This window comes from Capsicum annuum, chromosome 8 (assembly GCF_002878395.1).
Source record: "Capsicum annuum cultivar UCD-10X-F1 chromosome 8, UCD10Xv1.1, whole genome shotgun sequence".
NCBI lineage: Eukaryota > Viridiplantae > Streptophyta > Magnoliopsida > Solanales > Solanaceae > Capsicum > Capsicum annuum.
The window spans coordinates 145,732,835-145,757,604 of NC_061118.1; the positions used below are offsets into that span (position 1 = coordinate 145,732,835).

At 39.0% G+C, this 24,770-nt stretch overlaps 1 long non-coding RNA gene across 1 annotated transcript; it reads right to left on the reverse strand.

Moving 5' to 3' along the window:
- Nucleotides 1–15,005: 15,005 nt before the first annotated feature.
- Nucleotides 15,006–22,999, reverse strand: LOC124886404. The gene is made up of 2 exons (XR_007043543.1): nucleotides 22,864–22,999; nucleotides 15,006–15,295 (listed from the first exon to the last, which is right to left on the reverse strand). It is a non-coding gene; the product is annotated as an uncharacterized LOC124886404 (long non-coding RNA).
- Between the last annotated feature and the right edge of the window lie 1,771 nt (nucleotides 23,000–24,770).

A 24,770-nucleotide genomic window follows, 5' to 3' on the forward strand; every position in this document is an offset into this window, starting at 1 on the left:
ACGAAGCTCAAACGGGTAAACAAAGGATGACACAATGTCTGGATAGAAGAATAAAATGCCTTCATCATATCAATTTTCAAAAATGCAAGTACTAAACATGCAATAAAATCAATAAAGGATCAAATATCATACATAGTATCTTTTGACCGCATCAGCATTGATAGCCATTTCTGCCATTTTGCCTTCAATATCTGTCAAATAATAAGCTCCATTGGGCAACACTTTCTTCACAACGAAGGGACCTTGCCAGTTAGGGGAGAACTTGCCTTTCGCTTCAACCTGGTGAGGAAGGATACGTCTCAATACCAACTGACCAACTTCAAAATTCCTAGGAGAGACCTTTTTGTTATACGCTCGAGCCATCCTCCTCTGATACAACTGGCCATGACACACAGACGTTAGCCTTTTTTCCTCTATCAAACTCAAATATTCCAGTCGAGTTTTTACCCATTCGTCATCATCAATCTCTGCTTCTATAATGACTCAAAGAGAGAGAATTTCAACTTCTGCAGGGATGACTGCTTCTGTCCCATACACCAATAAATATGAAGTTGCCCCTGTTGAAGTGCGAACAGTGGTTCGATAACCTAGCAATGCAAACGACAACTTTTTATGCCACTGTCTAGACCCTTGTATCATTTTTTGCAGTATCTTTTTTATATTCTTATTGGCGGCTTCTACAACACCATTGGCCTTTGGGTGATATGGAGTCGAATTTCGATGTGCGATCTTAAACTGTTGACATACTTCTTGCATTAAATGACTATTGAGATTGGCAGCATTGTCTGTAATGATCATTTTAGGAATTCCAAATCTACAAATGATATTGGCATGAACAAAATCTACCACAGCTTTGTCACTGACTTGTAAGTTACTGCTTCTACCCACTTTGTGAAGTAGTCAATGGCTACCAAAATAAATCTATGCCCATTTGATCAAGCTGATCACGACTCTGTATATGCACTGGATCGATGTAGGCTTTGTTAGGATGTTGGAGCATTGACGACAAAGTGGCTAAAGCATCAGCAATTTCATTACGAATCCTTGGAATATGCCTAAATTTTATTAACACAAACCGTTGACATAGCTCCTGTAAGAATTGTCGATACGGGATGAGCTTCAAATCTTGTGTCTCCCAATCCCCTTGAATTTGATGGACGAGCAAATCTGAATCTCCCAACACCAATAATTCTTGGACTCCCATATCAACAGCTAACCTCAAACCAAGAATGCAGGCTTCATACTCTGCCATATTGTTAGTATAGTAGAATCAAAGTTATGCTGTCACCGGGAAATATTATCCTGATTCAGAGATAAGAACCGCACCTATTCCAACTCCTTTCATATTGATAGCTCCATCGAAGAACAACCTCCAAACTGGATCAGCATCTATAACGACTTCATCGATACACGACACTTCTTCGTCAGGAAAATATGTCTTTAATAGCTCATACTCTTCATCGATGGGATTCTCAGCAAGATGATCTACCAAGGCTTGGGATTTCATGGCGATTCGAGTCACATATACAACGTCAAACTCGGTAAGCAATATTTGCCACTTTGCCAATCGATCCGTCGGCATAGGCTTCTGAAAGATATACTTCAAAGAATCCATGCGGGAGATGAGATTAGTAGTATAGGATGAGAGATAATGCTTCAGCTTCTGTGCTACCCAAGTTAGGGCACAACACGTCCTTTCAAGAAGAGTATACCTGGCCTCATATGCGGTGAACTTCTTGCTAAGATAATAAATAGCCTGCTCCTTTTGCCCGTGACATCATGTTGAACCAGGACACAACCAAAAGAATTGTCCATAACTGATAAATATAAGATCAAAGGCCTACCAGGCTCCGAGGGTACCAGCACGGGAGGATTTGACAAATATCTTTTGATTCGATCGAACGCTTTCTGACATTCTTCAGTCCATTTTACCGCAGCACTCTTTTTCAGCAACTTGAATATGGGCTCACAGGTGGTTGTGAGTTGAGCAATAAACCTACTAATGTAGTTTAGTCTACCAAGCAAACTCATCACCTTCGTTCTATTCTTGGGCGGGGGTAAATTCTGAATGGCTTTGATTTTTGAGGGATCCAATTCAATTCCCCGACGGCTGACTACAAACCCCAACAGCTTTCCAGACGAAACTCCAAATACACATTTTGCCTGGTTGAGTTTGAGATTATACCTGCGAAGCCTTTCAAAGAACTTTCTTAAATCTTTAACATGGTCGGCCTGACTTTTTGACTTAATAATCACATCATCCACGTAGACCTCAATCTCCTTATGCATCATGTCATGAAACATAGTGGTCATGGCTCTCATATATGTTGCTCCAGCATTCTTCAAACCGAACGGCATCACTCGATAACAATAAGTTCCCCATGGTGTGATAAAAGACGTCTTCTCTGCGTCGTTGTCATCCATAATGATCTGGTGATATCCGGCATAGCAATCCATAAAAGAGGCAACCTTATGTTTAGCATAGTTGTCTAGCAATATATGGATGTTGGGCAGTGGAAAATCATCTTTCGGACTTGCTCTGTTTAAATCACGGTAATCAACACACACTTGAATTTTGCCATCTTTCTTTGGTACGCGAACAACATTGGATAACCACATGGGATAGAGAGTCACTTGAATTACTTTGGCTTCAAGTTGTTTCATGATTTCCTCTTTAATTTTAATACTTACATCCGTTTTAAACTTCCTCAACTTCTGTTTGACAGGAGGGAACGCGGGATCAGTTGGCAATTTGTGAGCCACTAATTCAGTGCTTAAACCAGACATATCATCATAAGACCATGCAAAAACATACTTATAATCCATTAATGCTTGAATAATATCATCTTTTAGCTGTGGCAAAACATGTACACTGATTTTAGTTTCCCTAACATCTTATTGATCCCCTAGATTTATTGGCTCAGTCTCATTCAAATTAGGATTCGGTTTGTCTTCAAACTGTTCCAACTCTTTACTTATTTCTTCTAGTGCTTTTTTTTTTATCATATTACCCATCCTGCTTCATTACATCTTGATTAGTTTGGATTTTAAGACCAGGCTAAAAATTCCGCATACATGTCATATCATTAGAATCAGCATAAAGAGAACTATGTAAGAAAACAAAAACAAAATATATTAGACACGAAACAAAAGGGACATTGCATTTCATTAAATAAAATATAGAAGGGTTTAAACATAGATGCCAACATAACATAAACAAACTAAAATCCGAATTACAATCCTGAAATAACCCGGATAAACAGAAAGAAAAACAAAATAAACTACCAAAACTCCTTCCTGACGGGGAGAGGAGTGACTTCCCAATTATTGAGCTAGACAGCTGGACCTATGAATTGCACGTCTGCCATACTGGTACCTTCTCCTGCTTCGACCATATCAACTTCAATAAAAAGGTTCTGGAAGTCATCAACCCATTCAACTTCAAATTCCCCATGCTTCTTGACACCGCTCTTAACAAATGATTCACTGAGTAGTGGCATTAGGAGAGGGAGTAACCACGTTTCCTTTTTCCTTCCCTTGGGTTTCTTCGGATCTTCAGCCGTAGGCTCAAATCCCAAACCAAACGTGCCCACATTCTCACTCGGACATATAGGATGAACTATACCATGAAAAGATGCTCCCAAACCCTTTTCTGTCTCAAATCCGTATTTCCAAAGTTCACTCACCATCATGATAGAAACAGAAGACAATTGCGGTCCCGGTATAGCCTGCCATTCAAGAATACGATTCACTGGCACTGTATCAAAAATTTGATAGACGAATGTCTCCTCTAAGTTATTGGCTTCAATAAGAGACAAGGGAGAATCTTCGTAGGCTGACAAATCTCCTTCACCATGAATAACTACTTCTTGCCTGTCATGCTCAAACTTAATCATTTGGTGCAGTGTAGATGCAACCGCCTTGGCCTTGTGGATCCACGGCCTTCCTAACAACAGATTGTAAGAGGAGTCTACATTCAATACTTGAAACTCTATGACAAACTCAACAGGACCTATGGTCAACATTAGTTCTATTTCGCCAATGGAATTTGATTTTGCACCATTGAAAGCCCTAACACATACATTATTGGGCCTGATCCTGTCAGCACCAATATTCAACTTTTGCAAAGTAGAAATAGGGCAAATATCTGCACCTGAACCTCCATCAATCATAACATGAGTGACGTAGAAATCTTCATACTTCACTGTAATGTAAAGGCCCCGGTTATGCCCTGTACCTTCAACAGACAATTCATCGTCAGAAAAGCTAATTTGATTGACCTCAAAGATTTTTCCAACCATTTTCTCAAGTTGGTTGATTGTAATCTCCCTTGGAACATATGCTTCATTTAATACCTTCTGTAAGACATCACGATGCTCCTTGGAGTGCATCAGCAAAGATAAAACGAAAATTTGAGCAGGGGTTTTCTTCAACTGGTCTAATATTGAATACTCTGGCAATTTCATCTTTTTCAAAAATTCTTTGGCTTCTTCTTCGGTGATAGGCTTTTTGATAGATGCCGGTCCACTCACCGTTGGCTGGGACTTTCTTAAGCTTTCAGGCACGAAGCATCTTCCTGACCTAGTCAAACCCCTTACCTCATCTACATCTTCCATAACTTCTTTCCCGTAATAGGTCATTACAGTCCGCTCATAATTCTAGGGAATCCTTTTCGTATCAACTATCGGAGGTTGGGTCACCGGTTTGAGGACAATAGGCGCTGCCAGTGCTCCTTTCACCGTCAAGATGGGCTGACTCAGACCTCCCACCACTGTCGACTTAGGTTTATCCTGGCTTAAATCAACATACCTTCTGGCGCCTTGTACTGTGATCAGGGGCTTCTTTGTGCTTTTTAGGGCTTTATCTTCTCTCATTACTTCCTAGCTCAATGACATTGCTTTCAAAAACTCCTCTACATTCACCGATTTTTCCTCAGTGGTCTGTATTTTGACAATAGGATTATAACCCCCCGAAGACTCTTTCCCATTATATATCAATTCTAATATATTGGCTTCAGCATGGGTTGGCAGCGGATTCTGGTTAATGTTTAGACCCTCCGGGGCCTGGACCAGCATCTGATTTGGGTAAATTAAATCTTGGACAACTCTCTTTAAATGCCAACATTTCTCGATATCATGGCCTGGCATATCAGAACAATACGCACACCTTAAAGAATAATCGAGATTCCTCGGCGGTGGATTTGAAAGCCTTCCTTGAATTGGGCTTAAAACCTTCAACTTTCTCAACCTATCAAACAAGCTAGCATATGACTCCCCAAGAGGTGTGAATTGGTTTTTGACCGCCTTCCCTTTCTTATACTCAGGCCCAGGCTGAAAACTGGGTCTGGAGGGGTTTTGGTAATTTGGTGGAGCGAATGGGCGATTTTGTGGAGCTTGCGCGTGCCATTGCGGGTAAGAAGGGGTTTGGGCATATGGATGTGCGCTATATACTGGGCACGGAGGTGGTGGAATAGAGTAGAAAGTATTTTATGGAGGGTAGTAATAGTAGGGAGGAATATATGGAGCTTGGGCGTAGACTTGGACTTGGGATTGGGGATAGGGGCGAGGTGGTCTTTTGGGATAGGAATGGATTCCAGCTACAAAAGTCGTCACGTCCTCTTTCTTCTTTTTACCTCCAAATGTGCCAGATCCACCTTGAATTGCTTGTGTGGTGGCTTTTAAAGCGGCAAAACTCACTATTCGGCCGGTCTTAATTCCGTCTTCTATCATCTCCCCCATTTTGAGGACTTCCATAAAAGACTTTCCTATTGTCGGAAGTAAATATTGAAAATAGGTCTCATCTTGTGCCTGAATGAAAACTTCTACCAACTTACTTTCTTTCATTGGAGGCTTTACCCTGGCGGCCTGTTCACGCCACCTTATCGCGTATTCCCTAAAACCTTCGGTGCTCTTCTTCTTTATGTTGACCAAGATTTTTCGTCCGAAATCAGGTCGACGTTGTACTAAAAATGTTGAACAAATTCAGAAGCCAAATCATCCCAGTTGTTCCATTTATCGATATCCCTATCAATAAACCATTCTGAGGCCAGATCAGAAAGACTCTCGCCAAAGAAGGCCATGAGCAGTTCTTCCTTTCCTCCTGCAGCCCTCAACTGGTTGCAATAACGTCTCAAGTGTGCAACGGGATCATCGTGTCCTGCATACTTCTCGAACTTAGGCATCTTAAAACCGGGGGGAAGGTTGATGTCTGGGAACATGCAAAGATCTTTATAGGAAACACTCCTATAATCTCCAATTCCTTGTAAATTCCTCATAGCTTGTTCTAAACTTTTCAATTTCCGAGCTATGATATGCTGTTCCTCTGTTGCGACAGGTTTCTCCGTATCAAATGGAAATGCAGGAGGCTGAGTGTACCCATACGGTTCATTCATTTGCAAAGTAGGCTCAGGGGCATAATACTGACTATTTGGAACTTTCAGTACTGCTCACTGGTAGACCTAGGAAGCCTCGTTGTAGGACGCATAACATATATGGGAGTTTCATGTGGTGGCGGAGCCACGAATACTGGTGTGATCGATGGCGCTGGCTGAGCAGCTGGTCTTGATTGGGGAGCTGCCAAGGACACACCAGAACTGCTAGGATAATAATGTCGCAGAGTGAATCCTGGCGCGTGCTCAGGTGACTCAGTAGGAGCAGAGAATTGCGCCTGAGAGAGCGGTGGACAATTAGAGATATTCCCAAGATCTTCAGAGAGCGAAGGAGGAGGCATTCCGCTGACCCATGCCCGGTGTAAATCTATCAATTATTGCCTGAGCCTTACTACCTCGTCATTGTGTTCAGAACTTTCTTCCCTGTGATCCTGATCTGGGTCAATGAGCGAATTTTCAATCTCCCTGCTAGCCATGGCGAGCTTTGCTTTGGATCTAGTGAAGTATGGGAGACTAGCCAGAGTGCTGCAAACCTACCACAGTTATCTGAAAGAACATGCTCATCAAAGACGACATCCATTAGGATTAGGGCACACAACAAATATGGGAATCACATTGGTAAAATTGTCCTAAATTCATGTTCATTTCTACCAGCTTTTGAGGGTAGCGAGGTCATTTTAACATTATCCTGATTTTTGTCTACACTTTTTCTACGCTCCTTATTATTATTATTTTTCGTATCCATCTCTGTTCTCTTCTTTTCTCTTGTTATCTACCTTTATTTTATCATTCTTTATGGCTTTTGTTTTTCTTTAAAAGAGGAAAAATAATGAAAACAACGAAACAAAATGATTAGATCGAACCCAAAAGTAGGTTGCCTACGTATCATGTTGTACATGAATCAGATCTTGGATAGTTCGGGCAGCATGTGCATAAATATTACCCACTTTTTTTTTCGAAAACGAAAATAAACAAACCAAGGAAAGACGTAACATCATAACATTTTGAAGAAAGAAAACTACAAAAACGTACAAAAGTTTGGGACCACTTTAAAACTAAACAACAAATACGAAACAAAATTATAGACCCCTAAGACGACATAGGTGAGATTATTAATAAAGACTCTAATACGAAAAATAACTTGAATTTGACTTAAAGCAGACACCACCCTACAATGACAGACACATAAAAGACTCGAACTGAATAAAGATAATAAGTGCTCTTTCAGACTGGTGCTCTGTGTAATGACCCTGGCTGATATGGACCTGCCTCTGAAGTTCTCTTTCTCCCATTTAAACTTTGTAGCATATCCTGTAAAGACACCCTGATATTGGGGAAGAATCTTCGGGCCCGTATCCCTGCTTCATGAGGAGTGCACTTGGAAAGATCATTCTGACACCTTTCTACCGTCTTGAACAAATCTGCCAACTGAACCCTCAGTGTTTCCACTTTGGACCCTACACTTTATCCTAATGGTCGTCTACTATGAATTCCTCCTGTATTCTCCCTCTAGGCTGAGCTGGTAGGGGTTGACTGATACCCCGAGGGATAGATTGACGCCAAACCCCATATCCCTGAGTGTACCCCGAATATCCAAACTTTCTTTGAGTGTGTTTACACCTAGCTTTGTTGCATGCTTCCAAAACTGCTCGTACTTGCTCTCACCTAAGGCTTGGTTCTTAAAGTACTCAACATTCTTCAGAAGATCCACTGCTGGTGGCACGTCCTGCAGCCTACCCAACTGGCGCATTACCCTAGAAGGATTGTATGGTCTAGTTCAATTGAGCCCTAACATAACTAAAGGGAACTGCGTCTGACAACCCAACAAGATTATCTTCGGACGAAGCCACAGATAAGTCCACAAAATGTTATCCCCGATTCTTGATTCAAGAAATTCAATCCAAGCCTAGACTCCCATGGGTGACGAGAATTTATCCAAACGCAACCTGGAGTCCATGGCTTTCACTCGATTGGGAATACAACGATCTAACACGTCTGATCTAACTAAAGAAGGCGCATGCAAATGCTCCATTATCCATATCTGTAATATCAGGTTACTGCCCTAAAAAAATCTCCTTCCTCCCTTCACTTCGGTTAAAGCCTTATATATTTCTGTTAAGATCATGGGTATGAGAGTGAACCTGCCCTTTTGATTAATGCCCTTGTCGTTTTGATCCTTATAAAATATGGCCATCACCACAGATTGAAAACGGGTATTAATACGTCTTTCTTTTAGTGGAAACACTAAAGTACCTTACAAAGCGAGGGTGAAGACTTCAAGACGCTTTCTCTCCCACTTCTCCTTAGTCACATGAAATTCATCCCAAAAGCAATCAAAACCTTCCGAGGGCCCGAATCTAGTGAACAAAAAATCTAGGAAAACCCATGAGTCACTTAAACAACCCAAATGGATACCCTTACTTTTTAAACCACAAGACTGCAAAAATCTCACGCCAGTATGATTTTGTGCTCGGATCATGTCCTTCTTGATATAGGGCAAATGCAACAAACCGGATATTTCTACCAAAGTAGGAGTCATTTCACATTCCTCAAACCTTAACACCAAACTAATTGGATCCCAAAAGGTCAACAAAGCCTCTATTAAATCTGGACGAAGGGTAACATGCAGAAGTTCTGTAAGATCACCTAATATTTTAATCAGTTTCTGCTGATCAACATAGTTAAATATTTCCCACCATTTGATTAACTTTTTGGGCACCTTGACAACCATCAGAACTCTAGACTTGGTGGACAAATCCATCCTGTAATAACACACAAGAAGTTATCTAAAAAAAAAAATTCGACAGGAGTAGAAGATTCCCAACCCTTGGGATTTTTTGACGCAAACATATGTCGATGGGACAGACCACATCCATGACTCCAATTTGCCGAACAAAAGTACTGAGCGAAATCAGTCTACTTGGCAAACAACTCTAGATTACGGGACGAGAGACCTAGGCTAATACTAAGACCAAGGCCTACACAAAAAAATACCGGACCCACCGAGGGTTGCCTACGTATCCCAATCCGAGGGAAGGGAATCAGGTATGCGTAGTTCATCCAGATTGGACAATTAACGAATAACTAATAAATTGGCCCTAACTTAAGAGACACTACCAAAGACAAACGAAAAACAAAACTTTTGGATTTTCAGCTAGACACTGACACCACCAATAATGAAGAAAAATCTTTTTGACATTTTTGTTTTTGACAAATAAGTAGAAAAGGCAAACAAAACTTTTTTCTCTTTTTTTTTTTTCATTTTTTTTCTCTTTGAATTTACGGTACTTTACAAAACGTAAAAAAAATCTTTTTGAGTTTTTGAATTGTGAAAAACAAAAACCATAACGAATTCTAAAATAAACTATGACATTCCTCTCTTTTTTTTCATTCCTTTCGACTTACTTTTTTATATTTTTTTTTCTTTTTCGTTTTTGCCTATGCACCTTACTCCTAATAATTTTTTTTTCAAAAATCAGCCTGTCAAATGACCACGTTACCCTTAAAAATGCAGCAGTTAGCACGTAGAGATGCTTTAAAGGGGAATCTCCTACAAAGGGCCATGTGGGTCCCGCTAGGTCTACGTATGATACACATAAGCATGACCTAAAGGCTGACCTATGTTGTGGTTCACTAACAAGGCTGTTCGGGGGAGCGTATGATCGATAGTAGCTTCTTTGCTTTCCACCTACTCCATAACACCGATGGCTCCCCCCCTAAAATAAGGGTGACTCAACTAGAGGTTGTGTACAACACGTGTACTACGGACTTGTTGCAGAAAGAAGGCCGGGGGGTGGACTCATGATGACAGATATAAAGCGGTAACACATAGGATAAATACTATAAACAAAGAGCACGAAAACGCACAAAAGTGTAAATAACACAAACAATAACCACAAACAATGCTTATACACTCGTAATGCCAAACAAAGCCGATACGACTTCAAAAATAGCTCGAATTCTGAAAACTTGTCATTGAGTTCCCCAGCAGAGTCGCCAGAAGCTGTCACACCCCTTTTTACGTACTCTAAAAAATGGTTATATTTTAATGTTTGAAAAGGGTTTTATTATTTAAGTGACAAGAAATGAAAATCTGTTTCGGAAAAGGATTATTTACATTTTTTGTTCAGAGTCGCCACTTGGCATAATCCGGTGTGCCAAGTTACCTTTGGAGAATCCTTTTTGAAACCATTTGACTCTTAAACTGGCTTGCGAACAGAGATTCCAGCTAAGGAATTCTGTTGACCGAGGGGAAGGTGTTAGGCACCTCTCGATCCCATGGTTCAACACAGTCGCTTGGTAGAGTGTATCGATTATTTTGGCATTACGAAATGTATAAATCACACAAAAGCACGCAAAATAATCAAAACAGTAAACAAAACGAAACAAACCAGAAATGTGAAAGTCCAGTCCAATTATACAGTCCAAAAATAAATAATGCGGAAATATAAATCTAGTCTACTCTAGACTATGCTCTATCGCTTCACCCAACGCCTCGGGCCTTCACCACGAACATCTTCCAAGTACAAGGTACTTCGGGGCATTCCCCGGTGAATAAATATATACAGATACTTCGGGGCATTCCCCGGCCAAATTAATACAATAGATGTCAACGTATAAATCAAAACCATTCCACAAACATTTCACCATTCAACAATCACAACTCCTACATCTTGCCTACCTAACCTACCTTTGCGTAAACCAATCTGCGTATCACGATACTACCAAGTTCAATTAGCGCCCGTTTCAAGTTGAACACACAATGAAATCAACTAATCCAAATCACCAATTTTATCAAATTTTAATTCTCGCCCCCCAATTCCATTTCAACCATATTTATATTTAAACCAAATTAAACCAAAAGTCTTTAATTAATCCAAATTCACCACTTTTATCAAATTCTCAATTCCGCCCCAATTTTCATTTTTATACTAAATTTTCACAATTCATCATTTCTATTTCAACGACATTAAACAACGAGTCAATATCAAAATAACAACCATATCACCAACCAAAACAACATGCATTCATCACCAACAAGTATCAAACAACACCCGAAGCTTAATCCAAACACCGAAGCATAGTAAGAAATAAAATAGAAGAGAAAAAGAGTAGAATTGGACCTTTCGTTAGTCGATTTCATTGATAATAACATTTAAGAAGGCCCGGACTTCAGAACTTGGAATAGAACCTCAATAGTGACGAATCCCAACTTCGATATCAAGGACTTTGAAACCCAAAACTGGTCGAGATAAATAGAAAACCAAATCCCGAACCAGGAACGAGAAACGATGAACCCAAAACCCAATTTTGATAATGAATCACCCAGATAGACGAACCCGAATCTACAAAAATCCAAGAGGAAACGAACACCCGCACTACTTGAACCCCGGTGAGCTAACAGTGGCCAAAAATCGATGGAAGTAGGTCAGATTCTGGCAAGTCTTTGACGTCTTGATGTTTTTCCAGCTAATCGGTCGAAGAACACAGTTCCGACGACCTCCTGGCATTTTTCGATCGGATTTTGGCGCTGATTCCAGTGGAATTGCTGGTGTTGGTGTGGTGGTGTTGGTCGAAGCGGAGGCAGGGAGAGGAGCTGGCTACGATGATGGTGGGCTGGCCGTCGTCGTTGTGGTTGAAGCAACGGTGGCGTCTCGCCGGAAAGGATAGAGGCAGAGAGAGAGAGAGAGAGATCGTAGGCCGAGAAAGAGCTAGCTGATGGTGTGGTGATTGGGGGAGAGGGGAAGAGAAGCTAGCCGGTGCTGAGCTGGCCGGCGTCAGCCATGGATGCCGATGGAGAGGAAAGGAGAGGTGTAGAGAGAGAAGAAAAAGAGAGAGAGGAGTTCGGCCTCTTTTTTTTTTTTTTTGGGATCGTATGCTGAGGTCCCCCTTTATTTTTATGTGTATGTGTGTATATATGAGGTGAGGGTGGGTATTGGGGTAGGGTATGGGGCATGGGGTAGTGATGTGTTGTCCAAAATTGATAGGAGGGGTGGTTAATTTTGTTACAAAAGAATAATTGGGGATTAGGTTTGTTAGTGGGTTTGTTATTTTTATATTTTTTATGGGATATAATCATACAGGTGAGGGCACGTGGTAAGACAGAGATAAAAATGTGTAACTTGGGTCTTCGGGAGGGACAGAATTAGGTGTCTACAAGTGCACTGCGAAATTGCAAGTAAATTGTGGACGACATTCCTCAATGTTTAAGAAACAATGGACAATGCCAGAAATTCGATCAGCCGTTTCAGCGTACAAGAGGAGGAAGAGGAGGAGAGGCAGTGAAGCACCCTATTACTTTTTGTGGGAACAAAAAATTTGTTGTTTGAATAACCTAGCTTCAAATAATTCAAATTTTAACCTTTTCAACTCAAATCATACATCATACATATAGTTCTCCAACTAATTTCTAAGTATCAGACTGTAAACCGACCTACACCCTCCCCTCTCTTCCCCTCTTCCTCACAAGAAAGAAACAAAAGGGGGAATTCCTCCTCTACTTTGCTGCTTCTTAGTTTTCTACCGAAGCTAAACAACAACCTTCTTCCCATGAGATAATAGAGCTCTCATGCCCCTCATACTAAAGATAAGCTGACCAAAACTAGTTAGACTGTTGGCTGCTTCATGAAGCATAGCCTGTTTCATCCACTGACAAGTGCAATTTACAGGTAACCAATCTTCCTAGGTCCATCTTCAACAATTTAGTATCATTCACCTAATCTTTCATCCACTGACAAGTGCAATTTACAGATAACCAATCTTCCTAGGTCCATCTTCAACAATTTATTATCATTCACCTAATGTCAGATTTTAGTTCAACAAGCAATCTTCCTAGGTCCATCTTCAACAATTTAGTATCATTCACCTAATGTCAGATTTTAGTTCAACAAGCAGCCTAAGGCAGTAGAATGTCCAGCAGCTAGCTTTGCGAAAAAAAGTACTCCTTTTATTCCATTTTATGTGGCACAATTTCCCTAATAGCTCATTCCAAAAAGAATTGCAATGGACTTTCATGTTGGCTGTCCAGGAGACAGCCCCTGGGCCAGATGGCTTCACAATGGCCTCCTTTATACAGTGTTGGGATGTGTAATCAAAGGTGAAGAGATAGCAGCCATACAGAACTTCCACTATCAACAGTATTTCAAAAAAAATTTCAAATACAACTTTTATAGCCGTGATCCCAAAGAAGGTTGGTGCCTCAGAACTGAAGGCTTTCAAGCATATACGTCTCATAGGCAGCATCTACAAAATCATCAGCAAAATTCTGACAGAAAGACTCAAGAAAGTTGTGCATAAATTGGTGGATGCACATTAAATGACATTCATTAAAGGAAGACAAATTGAGTATCCATTATGATTTCAAACGAGTGTGTGGATGTTAAAAACATCTCCAAAATCCCAGGGATTCGATGCAAATTAGACGTAGAAAAGGCCTATGATCACTTAAAACTAGGATTTCCTATGGAAGCAAAAATATGAAAATCCAACTCCTCGCCATTAGGTCTCCATAGCAGATCTGACTCATCCGTGCATGGTACCACCTTGACCAGTATTCTTCAACCTACAATCTCGAGTCAAGAAAACCATTAGCATAAAAGAAACAAACTAAAAAGTGTACGAAAAGGATTAAAGAAAAGCTAAAGACCGACTCGCAACTATTTTCTGTTTTCTCGTTTCCACATAATAATCACAGCACTATCAGATTAAAGTTTTGGTACATTCCACAGTCAAATAATCACGATCAATATTTGACAAATGCCTCTTCTAGATCAAGGAACTTCATCATTTTTTGGGAAAAGAAACATTTTATTAGATGCGATACAAAGAGTGTTCTTCAACAAGCTGCGTAAAGTTGAATTTCATTGTTTCTTTGACTAAAGAAAAAGGTTCCTTTCCCAAACTCTTCCTACCCTCCCCTGAAAAGAAGGAAACTCAACATTGGACCATAAACTTAATGCATCAATAAAGAAAAGAACGCATATAGTACAGTTACCATTTTCGAAAAAGAAGGCGGCATATACTAATGATATGAAAATAATTTACCATTTCTCAAAAAAAAAGAAAAAAAAAAAGAAATAATGATAGGAAAAGAAACTATCTACCCCAAAAAACCGAATTGGCGACTGTGAATCAGATGTCATGATAACTAAACTCACATCTTGAAAAAATTTCAAAGTTAGGAGCCTAGAACAAACAATTAGTAATCCCTAAAAAGTAAATAACAAAGAGCTGATCTTTTCTTTTCGTGAGCACACATAATTTTAGAATCTTTTATGAAGTAAAAAATTCTTTGTCGTCGGCCGCTTTTGGCTATTCATGAGGACCAACAAGAGGTGGCTCAAATTTTCATCTTTTTCAGTTCTCACTTGTTTCAGTCTTGAAGGTTCAACATGTTATTTGCTTTTACCAACCTGCCTTTTCTACCAAATAAGGTTCCTTGCACATGATCAAGGGCTGCGTAGTGATAGTCCTGGCTAGTGTAAGAATTTGACGCAATAAAATATCACGACCCGAATCGGGGCCCTGGCCGTGACGGGGATCCCGAACCAAGAAGGCCCGAGAGCCCTTCTAACTTGCAATCATATACACCATTCATTTACAAATAGGAACTGCGGAAATACAAAACAAAACGGAATCATGGTCGATATCATAATTCAATTGAACAATCTGGAATGGAAAACATAAACCTCTAAACAACGTCTAACATCAGTCTGCGAAATCTCTAACAACTGAAAATGACATTTGTCTGAAATCTGGGATAAGCCCCCAGTCAGGCCATGAATCAAAATGAAATAACAATAACAAGTTCTAGTACAGGCCTTCCGAAGTAAGAGAGGCTCACCAATTGCAATTTCCGATGCACTCAAACCTATTGCTGAACTGGACCCCGAGACTGTGCCTCAGATCCTGAGATGTGGTGGGGGGGAGGGTTAATACAGATCTACTGGAACGCAGAACAATCCAAAATAATGTACTTTTATATATAACATAAGTGAGAGCATTTCATAAAAATGTTAAGCAAGAAATAATTTAAAACACATGAGCAACTTAAAATAATCATTAAATGCAAATCTATAAATGTGAAACCATTCTTTATTATTATTATTATTATTATTATTATTTTTACTTCTGAGGTAAGTGGTACACCCTACATATCTGAAAATTTTCCACGGGCAATATGGGATCCGCCATTAACTCGACGGCCAAGTCCCCAACCCAAGTTTGCCACAAGGGTTGAAGTATCTGAATCTGATACGCCTCAGGGCACTAGGCCAGCGTATAATAATATACCCGTGTCGGCAAAACACGGTTTCGGGCAATGAATCATATGACTCGTGTCTTCTTCGGGTAGCCACCTAACTCTCTTAGTGCCCATTTTTAACCCATTCTAAACATGCATCTTTCTGAATCTGAAATGAAATCTGTAATCTGTTCTGAGTTTTATCATGGCCTTATCTGATTTGGTATCGTCATACCAAGACTTGCAAGTCATGTTTTTGAGCCATAAAAATATCATATCACAGTTTTCTCTTTCAAAACATAAAGTACAGACCACCATATTTCAAACAGTTCAAGAAGATTCCTTCTTCAATATATTTATCAAACTATGCAAAAATCATTCCTTTCAATCATTTCAACAAACATGTAGTGGTCATAAATTCCAACCCATGAAATTCTTTTCATATATATATATATATATATATATATATATATATATATATATTCAGCATTTACCAACATGTAAAACCTTCTCTCTTCAATTCAAAACTCATAATCAAGTCATAAACAAAATCAAGGCTTTTATATTAAATCATGTTTCCAATATCACATTTTGAACACATCGTATCTTACGAAGTTAAGAGACTTGTAAATACGAGAGGGATTTCAAATAATTCATGCTCTCAATTCATGATTCAAACTCATCACACTCATACATATATCAACTTGAACATGGTTCTAAATCAGATTTGGGGAAAGGCCTCAAGACCAAATTAATATCATCAAAAACTTTAAAAGCATGAATCTAATTATAAATCCGAAACCCCTTTTTGAAAATTCATAATTTCTAAACCTTTAACATGATTAATAAGAATCTACCATGCCCATGTAGATTTAGGAAAACCCCACGTACCTTAGATTACAAGGTTTGAAGATTAGAACTCGAATCTTGATTTGTTCTTTGGAAATCTTGGACTTAGGAGATTGATTCTTGATCTTGAAAGAAAGCCTAGTTTCCATTTTACTCTTGAGAGAGGAGAGGAATTGAGAGATTAAAACTGGTAAAAGAAATGGATTATAGAGTGTTTTGGATGATTTAAATCGTGTGGAAGAAGTTTGGGATGACGAAAAATACCAAAATACCCCTAAGGAAATCAAAAACACCTCAGCAGTCCCTCGGTTTGACAGACTGACATCCTGAAGTAAATTGGGTATAACTTTTTACTCCGATGTTGAATTTCGACGAAATCAATTGCGTTGGAAAGAGGACTCAAAGACCTTTCATTTGATATACAGAAGGCCACCCAGTTCATTATATAACAGAAGTAATACTCGACGAAATTTGACCCAAGTTGAAGTGTCCACTAAAACGTACTCGATGGAATTGTTTTCAACTCATCTTTGAGTTAGGGGATTTTTGTGACCTCAATTCGTATCCAAAGGTATTCCCATACTGTAGGATTTATCACCACACATATATTAACAAAGAATCATCTAGTTCGGATCAATACACGTAGGAACGATGCTTCGATTTCTAGCCCGAAAAAATGCGGGGTGTTACATTATCTCTCCCTTGGGATCATTCGTCCCAGAATGATGGGTAGGGATATTTTGAAGCTCTAAGAGTGTAGAATAAAGAATGCAGTCTCACATTGAACATTTTTTCTCGATAAAATATGCAAAGGAATCAAACAAGCTTCATGATAACCCCTAACGAAACGTGAAAGCACGAAATATGAGGCAATGAGACTTTACATAGTCATGATCTTTCACATAAGTTCTATCAATCATTATCAGCACCACACATGGTAGGGGTTTATTTGATGATCATAGACCATGATTAAGATTGGTACAATCCATGTGATAAGATTCTCGTGGGGCATAAGAATATGAACATTCTCCATCTTACAAGATACAATGAAAATACTTAAACTTGTAGACACTATTTGTCTACACCTCAAACAATAAATTACATACTTCACACTTTTCAACTTACAAATCCCCAACCACACTTCTAGCCACAAGAATATGAGTCCCATTACTTAGTACTGCTATATTGAAGCCTAACTCGGAGTTAAAAGGTGCTCACTTAAGCTATAGGACCTTGTACTTTACATCCCATTAAGAACGTTACCTTACCTTATCACTATCGTCAAGCACTCTTGGGTTTTAATTTAAGGAATACTAACCACATAGTACATGGGTTGAGTTTTCATCAATCTCAACATTCAAGTCTATCATTACTACATCCACTTCATGGATTTCCCCCCGCTAAGATCAGCAAATTCAATCACATTCACAAAAATTTTCGCCATATACCTCCTTCCTGAATTTTTCCACATAACAAAAGTTCATCTCCTTCTTTTCCCCTTGCACCTATAACCTTATCTCGGGAATTCACACCAATTTTTTTTTTAAGAACATCTACTCCTCTACATAACACATCACCATGCTTCCACAACCACCATCATACTACCATACGGAGGTTCATTAAGGGACCCGAGCATAAACGTCATGAGTGGAAGTAACACTTATTAATTCATAGCTTATACTTATAATACTACTCAAGAAGGGACATGAAGTGAAGATACAATAGAAGAGAGACAGGGTGCTTCAGATATCATGTGTCTGAATCGTAAGCATAGAGTCGTTCGGCACAACCACAACATAACATGATTTCTTAGAACAGACTACAGTGAGAAACATGGGTACACAAATCTCATGATTTGTATAACATAAGGGTCGAATTCATAAATTCAATGATTGAGACAAAGGTGAATACTTGAAGCTATTGTTTCTCATTTTCAAATCTGAAATAGTAATAAGTTCGTACAACTTTACCGCTTTGGCTAATTCCAACATAAAATGATTTAGTGAAATACAAGAACATATTTCCTTATGACCAAGCACGTTGTGAGACATAAGTTTGGATCATGAGCAACATAACATATGGCTTGGATACGTATTGGGTCACTGATGAACATTATTGCTTCTTGTTTGGACGTCGGGTTAAGGCATGACATACATAGAGAACTCAAACCTTAGACATCGGCAGGACTTGAATTCATAAGACCTTGGTAGAATGAACTCCTAAACTGAAGTAGGAGGAATATTCTTGAATAGGAGTAGGCTCATCATGACTCTTCATTAACTTGCCACAATGAGAAAATTTGGAAAACTACCTTAACTCACCATCTCCCCCTTAGATCAAAGTCACAACTCTCAACATAAAAGAGACATCACCATACACTTAAACTCTAACTCTCCCTAATGATCTATACCCCGAAGGCCTTGGTTTTCGGTAAATGTTACTTTTAACTTTCGCTATAGCCATAACTCTACAATCCCCACTCCCATGAGTGTACGCATTCACACGCCTTATCACCAAGGGATATCGACATATACATGAATACAACTCTTTTCATTCATTTTTTTAATATAAAGACACTAAATCCTCTCTGGGACATTTTCCCCCAGGGATACTAATCATGACTTCCTATAACTCCAAAATCATAACTCATGACTAACATCATTATGAGCATGGGCGTCTATGCTTCGAATCGCTCAACACCTCTTCTTCAACTCCTTAGAATACTAGCATTACACCTCTAATCACATAACTTACAAATTAACAAACTTTGTAAAACTATACCAAAGGCGCATATTGCCCACTCATATTTTCTCAAGTCAACTCTAAATAACGCTATACCATAACTCCCCAAACTTCTTCATACCACAATTTTCAAGAATACAAACTAGGTACGCAAAACACTTATACACATAAATGCTACACTTTCCCTTTTTAAGTATACTCTGAGGGCATTGCTTTCCATCATCCTCTATCATCATCAACTCACAACTCACAGTCCCAAGAGCATATACAACCTCACTCCTTATCACATAAAAATCCACTCTCCACTACTAACTTTTTAACATTAGACTGTTAATCGTATAACTCATATCATAAAATCTTACCTAACGAGTAATGCCATACTACCGGGGGGGTTGCAACTTATGCTTATATACTTACGTCCTTATCCACTTAATGACTCACCCAAAAATCATCGTTTTAATACTAGTCCTCGTATATACATATACCTCACAATTACCACTTAAACTTTTTATCAAGTATTAACCTGGGCTCTTTCACAAATCATATCAAGCCTACTAATTCATTCTCATAAAACATACATCATTAATCATAAGATACTATTCTTACCATCATATTCTACATCTACAATTCAATCCTATAATTTAACATCAAACATCTACAACAAATAAAGTAAAGCACGCAACATAATATACCAGTCCATCAAATTGAGAAATCAACTCCAAATGCTCATTTCATTTAACTACTACCTACAATCACAATCCCCTCCATGACACCACTATATTAGCTTAAGATCCACTTCATATCTTTTCACATGAAGTACTGGTTTGCAACCACTAAAAAAAAGAGGGTCAAGGGGGATAAAGTCATATAATAGCCATGCTCAACCTTAATCTTATATAATAACCCACCTTACATACAATTCTCACTAGGAAGCTATAGAATAAGACATCGAGAAACACTAGCCCACTAGAATCTCATAACAACAATAATCGATCATAATCATATGGCCTATCTTATTTACAATCCATTAACGCATCATCCTTCTACACATTATTACTATTTACTTATCTATACACCTAAACTTCTTTCATAGCTCTATAAGTTTCAACTAAACTCCATCTTGCAACCTCAAGGAAGCCTAAATTAATAACATTTATCCACTAAGTACTTTCACCAATAACCTATACTTTTCTAGCACAACAAACACTATCAACAACTCTTTTCATACTTCAAGCAAAAAAATAATTTACCTTAACCAATAACTCCTTCTCTACCTTCTACTAACCTAACACACAAGGATATATCACTTCATTACTAACTCAATCATATGCAAAAAGATTCAGCTATATATATTCAATAAATCGCCCTTACCACTTTTCTTATCACTACACCTCTAAACCCTTAGTTTCCAACCAACACAAGAACAACAAGATGAACAACAAGTTGCTAGTGAATCGAAATAGGCCTCACACAGCTTCACTAGACTTTGATTTTATATTTTGAATAAGAAAATGAGATGAATAACAAAGCAACTATGCTAGTGAGTCGAAAAAACCCCACACGGCTTCACTAGACTTTTAGTTTCAACAACACAATGATAACAAGATTATAAGAGATAGAAACTTAACACATAATATTCAATGACTTAAGAATACACATCTTACTCTGTCTTAACTGAACGCCTCATAAGAATGAGGACATAACTTTAAACTTGAGGGACTTATGACACACTAGGGAGCTCCTCTCAAGCCCTTTGTGCGACTTCTGAAGTTTTTGCTAGTAAATTTGAGAGAATTATCTGGGAACAGCAGAGTAAGGAAAGATTTAGGATAACTTTTCTTTCGTATGGGCGACACCATGACACGAATTAGAGTATGAAAGAGGACATTCTGACTCCATAACACGAACTAGAACATGAAGAAAGAGAGACATTCCTAAACGCCTTATAGCCTCCTGCTTATCAGTGTGGCGCGCTACACACCCATAAACAAGACTCTACCCGACGCGATTTTGCAGACACTCTGGGACCATGAACCATGCTCTGATACCAAGTTTATCACGACCCGAACCGGGGCCCTAGCCGTGACGGGGATCCCGAACCATGAAGGCCCGAGAGCCCTTCTAACTTGCAATCATATACACCATTCATTTACAAATAGGAACTGCGAAAATACAAAACAAAACGGAATCATGGTCGATATCATAATTCAATTGAATAATCTGGAATGGAAAACATAAACCTCTAAACAACATCTAACATCAGTCTATGAAATCTCTAACAACTGAAAATGACATTTGTCTGAAATCTGGGATAAGCCCCCAGTCGGGCCATGAATCAAAATGAAATAACAATAACAAGCTCTAGTACAGGCCTTCCGAAGTAAGGGAGGCTCACCAATTGCAACTACCGACGCACTCAAACCTATTGCTGAACTGGACCCCGAGACTGTACCTCAGATCTTGAGATGAAGGGGGGTTCAATACAGATCTACTAGTATGCAGAGCAATCCAAAATAATGTACTTTTATATACAACATAGGTGAGAGCATTTCATAAAAATGTTAAGCAAGAAATAATTTAAAACACATGGGCAACTTAAAATAATCATTAAATGCAAATCTGTAGATGTAAAACCATTCTTTATTATTTTTCTTTTTTTTTACTTCTGAGGTAAGTGGTACACCGTACATATCTGAAAGTTTTCCACGGGCAATATGGGATCCACCATTAACTCAAGGCCAAGTCCCCAACCCAAGTTTGTCGCAAGGGTTGAAGTATTTGAATCTGATACGCCCCAGGGCACTAGGCCAGCGTATAATAATATACCCGTATCGACAAAACACGGTTTCGAGCAATGAATCATATAACTCGTGCCTTCTTCGGGTAACCACCTAACTCTCTTAGTGCCCATTTTTAACCCATTCTAAACATGCATCTTTCTAAATCTAAAATGAAATCTATAATCTGTTCTGAGTTTTATCATGGCCTTATCTGATTTGGTATCGTCACACCAAGACTTGCAAGTCATGTTTCTGAGCCATAAAAATATCATATCACAGTCTTCTTTTTCAAAACATAATGTACAGACCACCCTATTTCAAACAGTTCAAGAAGATTCCTTCTTCAATATATTTATCAAACTATGCAAAAATCATTCCTTTCGATCATTTCAACAAACATGTAGTGGTCATAAATTCCAACCAATGAAATTCTTTTCATATATATATATATATATATTTCAGCACTTACCAACATGTAAAACCCTATCTCTTCAATTCAAAACTCATAATCAAGTCATAAACAAAATCAAGGCGTTTATATTAAATCATATTTCCAATATCACATTTTGAATCATATCTTATGAAGTTAAGAGACTTGTAAATAAGAGAGGGATTTCAAATAGTTCATGCTCTCAATTCATGATTCAAACTCATCACACTCATACATATATCAACTTGAACATGGTTCTAAATCAGATTTGGGGAAAGGCCTCAAGACCAAATTAATATCATCAAAAACTTTAAAAGCATGAATCTAATTATAAATCCAAAATCCCCTTTTTGTAAATTCATAATTTCTAAACCTTTAACATGATTAATAAGAATTTACCATGCCCATGTAGATTTAGGAAAACCCCACATACCTTAGATTACAAGGTTTGAAGAGTAGAACTCGAATCTTGATTTGTTCTTTGGAAATCTTGGACTTAGGAGATTGATTCTTGATCTTGAAAGAAAGCCTAGTTTCCATTTTACTCTTGAGAAAGGAGAGCATTTGAGAGATTAAAACTGATAAAAGAAATGGATTATAGAGTGTTTTGGATGATTTAAATCGTGTAGAAGAAGTTTGGGATGACGAAAAATACCAAAATACCCCTAAGGAAATCAAAAACGCCGCAGCAGTCCCTCGGTTTGACAGACTGACATGCTGAAGTAAATTGGGTATAACTTTTTACTCCAATGTTGGATTTCGACGAAATCAATTGCGTTGGAAAGAGGACTCAAAGACCTTTCATTTGATATACAGAAGGCCACCCAGTTCATTATAAAACAAAAGTTATACTCGACGAAATTTGACCCAAGTTGAAGTGTCCACTAAAACGTACTCGATGGAATTGTTTTCAACTCATCTTTGAGTTAGGGGATTTTTGTGACCTCAATTCGTATCCAAAGGTATTCCCACACTGTAGGATTTATCATCACACATATATTAACAAAGAATCATCTCGTTCGGATCAATACGTGTAGGAGCGATGCTTCAATTTTTAGCCCGAAAAAATGCGGGGTGTTACATAAAACCAATAGTACATAGCTTTGTTACAAAAGATCACAAAGAAACAATACATTCTGAGTTGCAAATTGAAGTCGACTAACCAAGCACAAATGAATTTAGAGGTGGTTAAAATAAACCAAACAAATAAGGAAAGAGTACTACTACTCACGTTGCCTTGCCATCACAGAGCACAAAAGAAGGATCATCAACGGAGAAAGGCTGAAAGAAACAGACGGACACATCTAAGGAGTGTTCTCCATCTCGGTCCACGGCAAGGGAGGCCAGTGTCAGATAGTGAGCACCAGGAGGAGCAGGAACATCATCTTCCTGGACAATCACCAAAAGCTCTTCATTTGGCAGGCCAAGCAAAATGAAGGTAGAAGGGTATACCATTATATATGGGTTTTGTGGGTGGTTTAAGTGGGTGCAATATGTCTGCAAGACCAGGGGATCGGAACCAGGCTTGACGATTCATATCATATGCAAACAAGCGCAGGTCATAGGTGAACCAATAGAAGGTATCATTCCAGATGACAGGCTTGCTATTTCGGGAACGCATGTCTAGGATATCAAGGTCATCACAATCTTCGAGGCCTGGTGGTGGGAAGTACTCGTCCTCGTAAAACCAGGAATCAAAGTATATCGGATCAGTAATGTACACATCTTTACCTAGGTCGCAAAAATAGGATTTCATCTTTATCCAGGGCAAGAGCAGCTGTAGTAGCCCTGTAATCATGAAAAGGTTCCATAGGGGCCTCCAAGTAGGTCCAAGAATCTGTGTTGGGGTCGTAAATTTCACCGGCCTTGCTCCAATCATAACAATTCCAATGATTGTCAACGCTAAGAGCAACCTCTTCATCGGTTGTCGGCTTAGGAAGGTAGTGCTCATATCCAGAGACAACACATAGCTTCTTTCCGCCAGAAACGGCAGCAACGAAGGGCGATACACGGGGAATTTTCCTAGGAGATACTTTTACCCAAGCGGTGGGATGATCAGGGTTGCTGCTGCACTTATGTTTAAACACATTCAAATTAGTGTAAATACGACTCCCTAGCTTCACCATAATTAGTGGATCCAGCAACCTAGTAGATGTCTTCATCTTCACCAATAACAACCCACCCTCCTCCCGCTCCACCTTCCATCCGATCGAGCTGCGCAACGCGTTCAAACTTTACCCTCTCCCTTTTGTCATCCACTCGCTAATGGTCTTGTTCTCAAACTTCATGCGATACCACAAATAATCCTGCCTACCATATCCTTCCACAAAGGGAGATCCC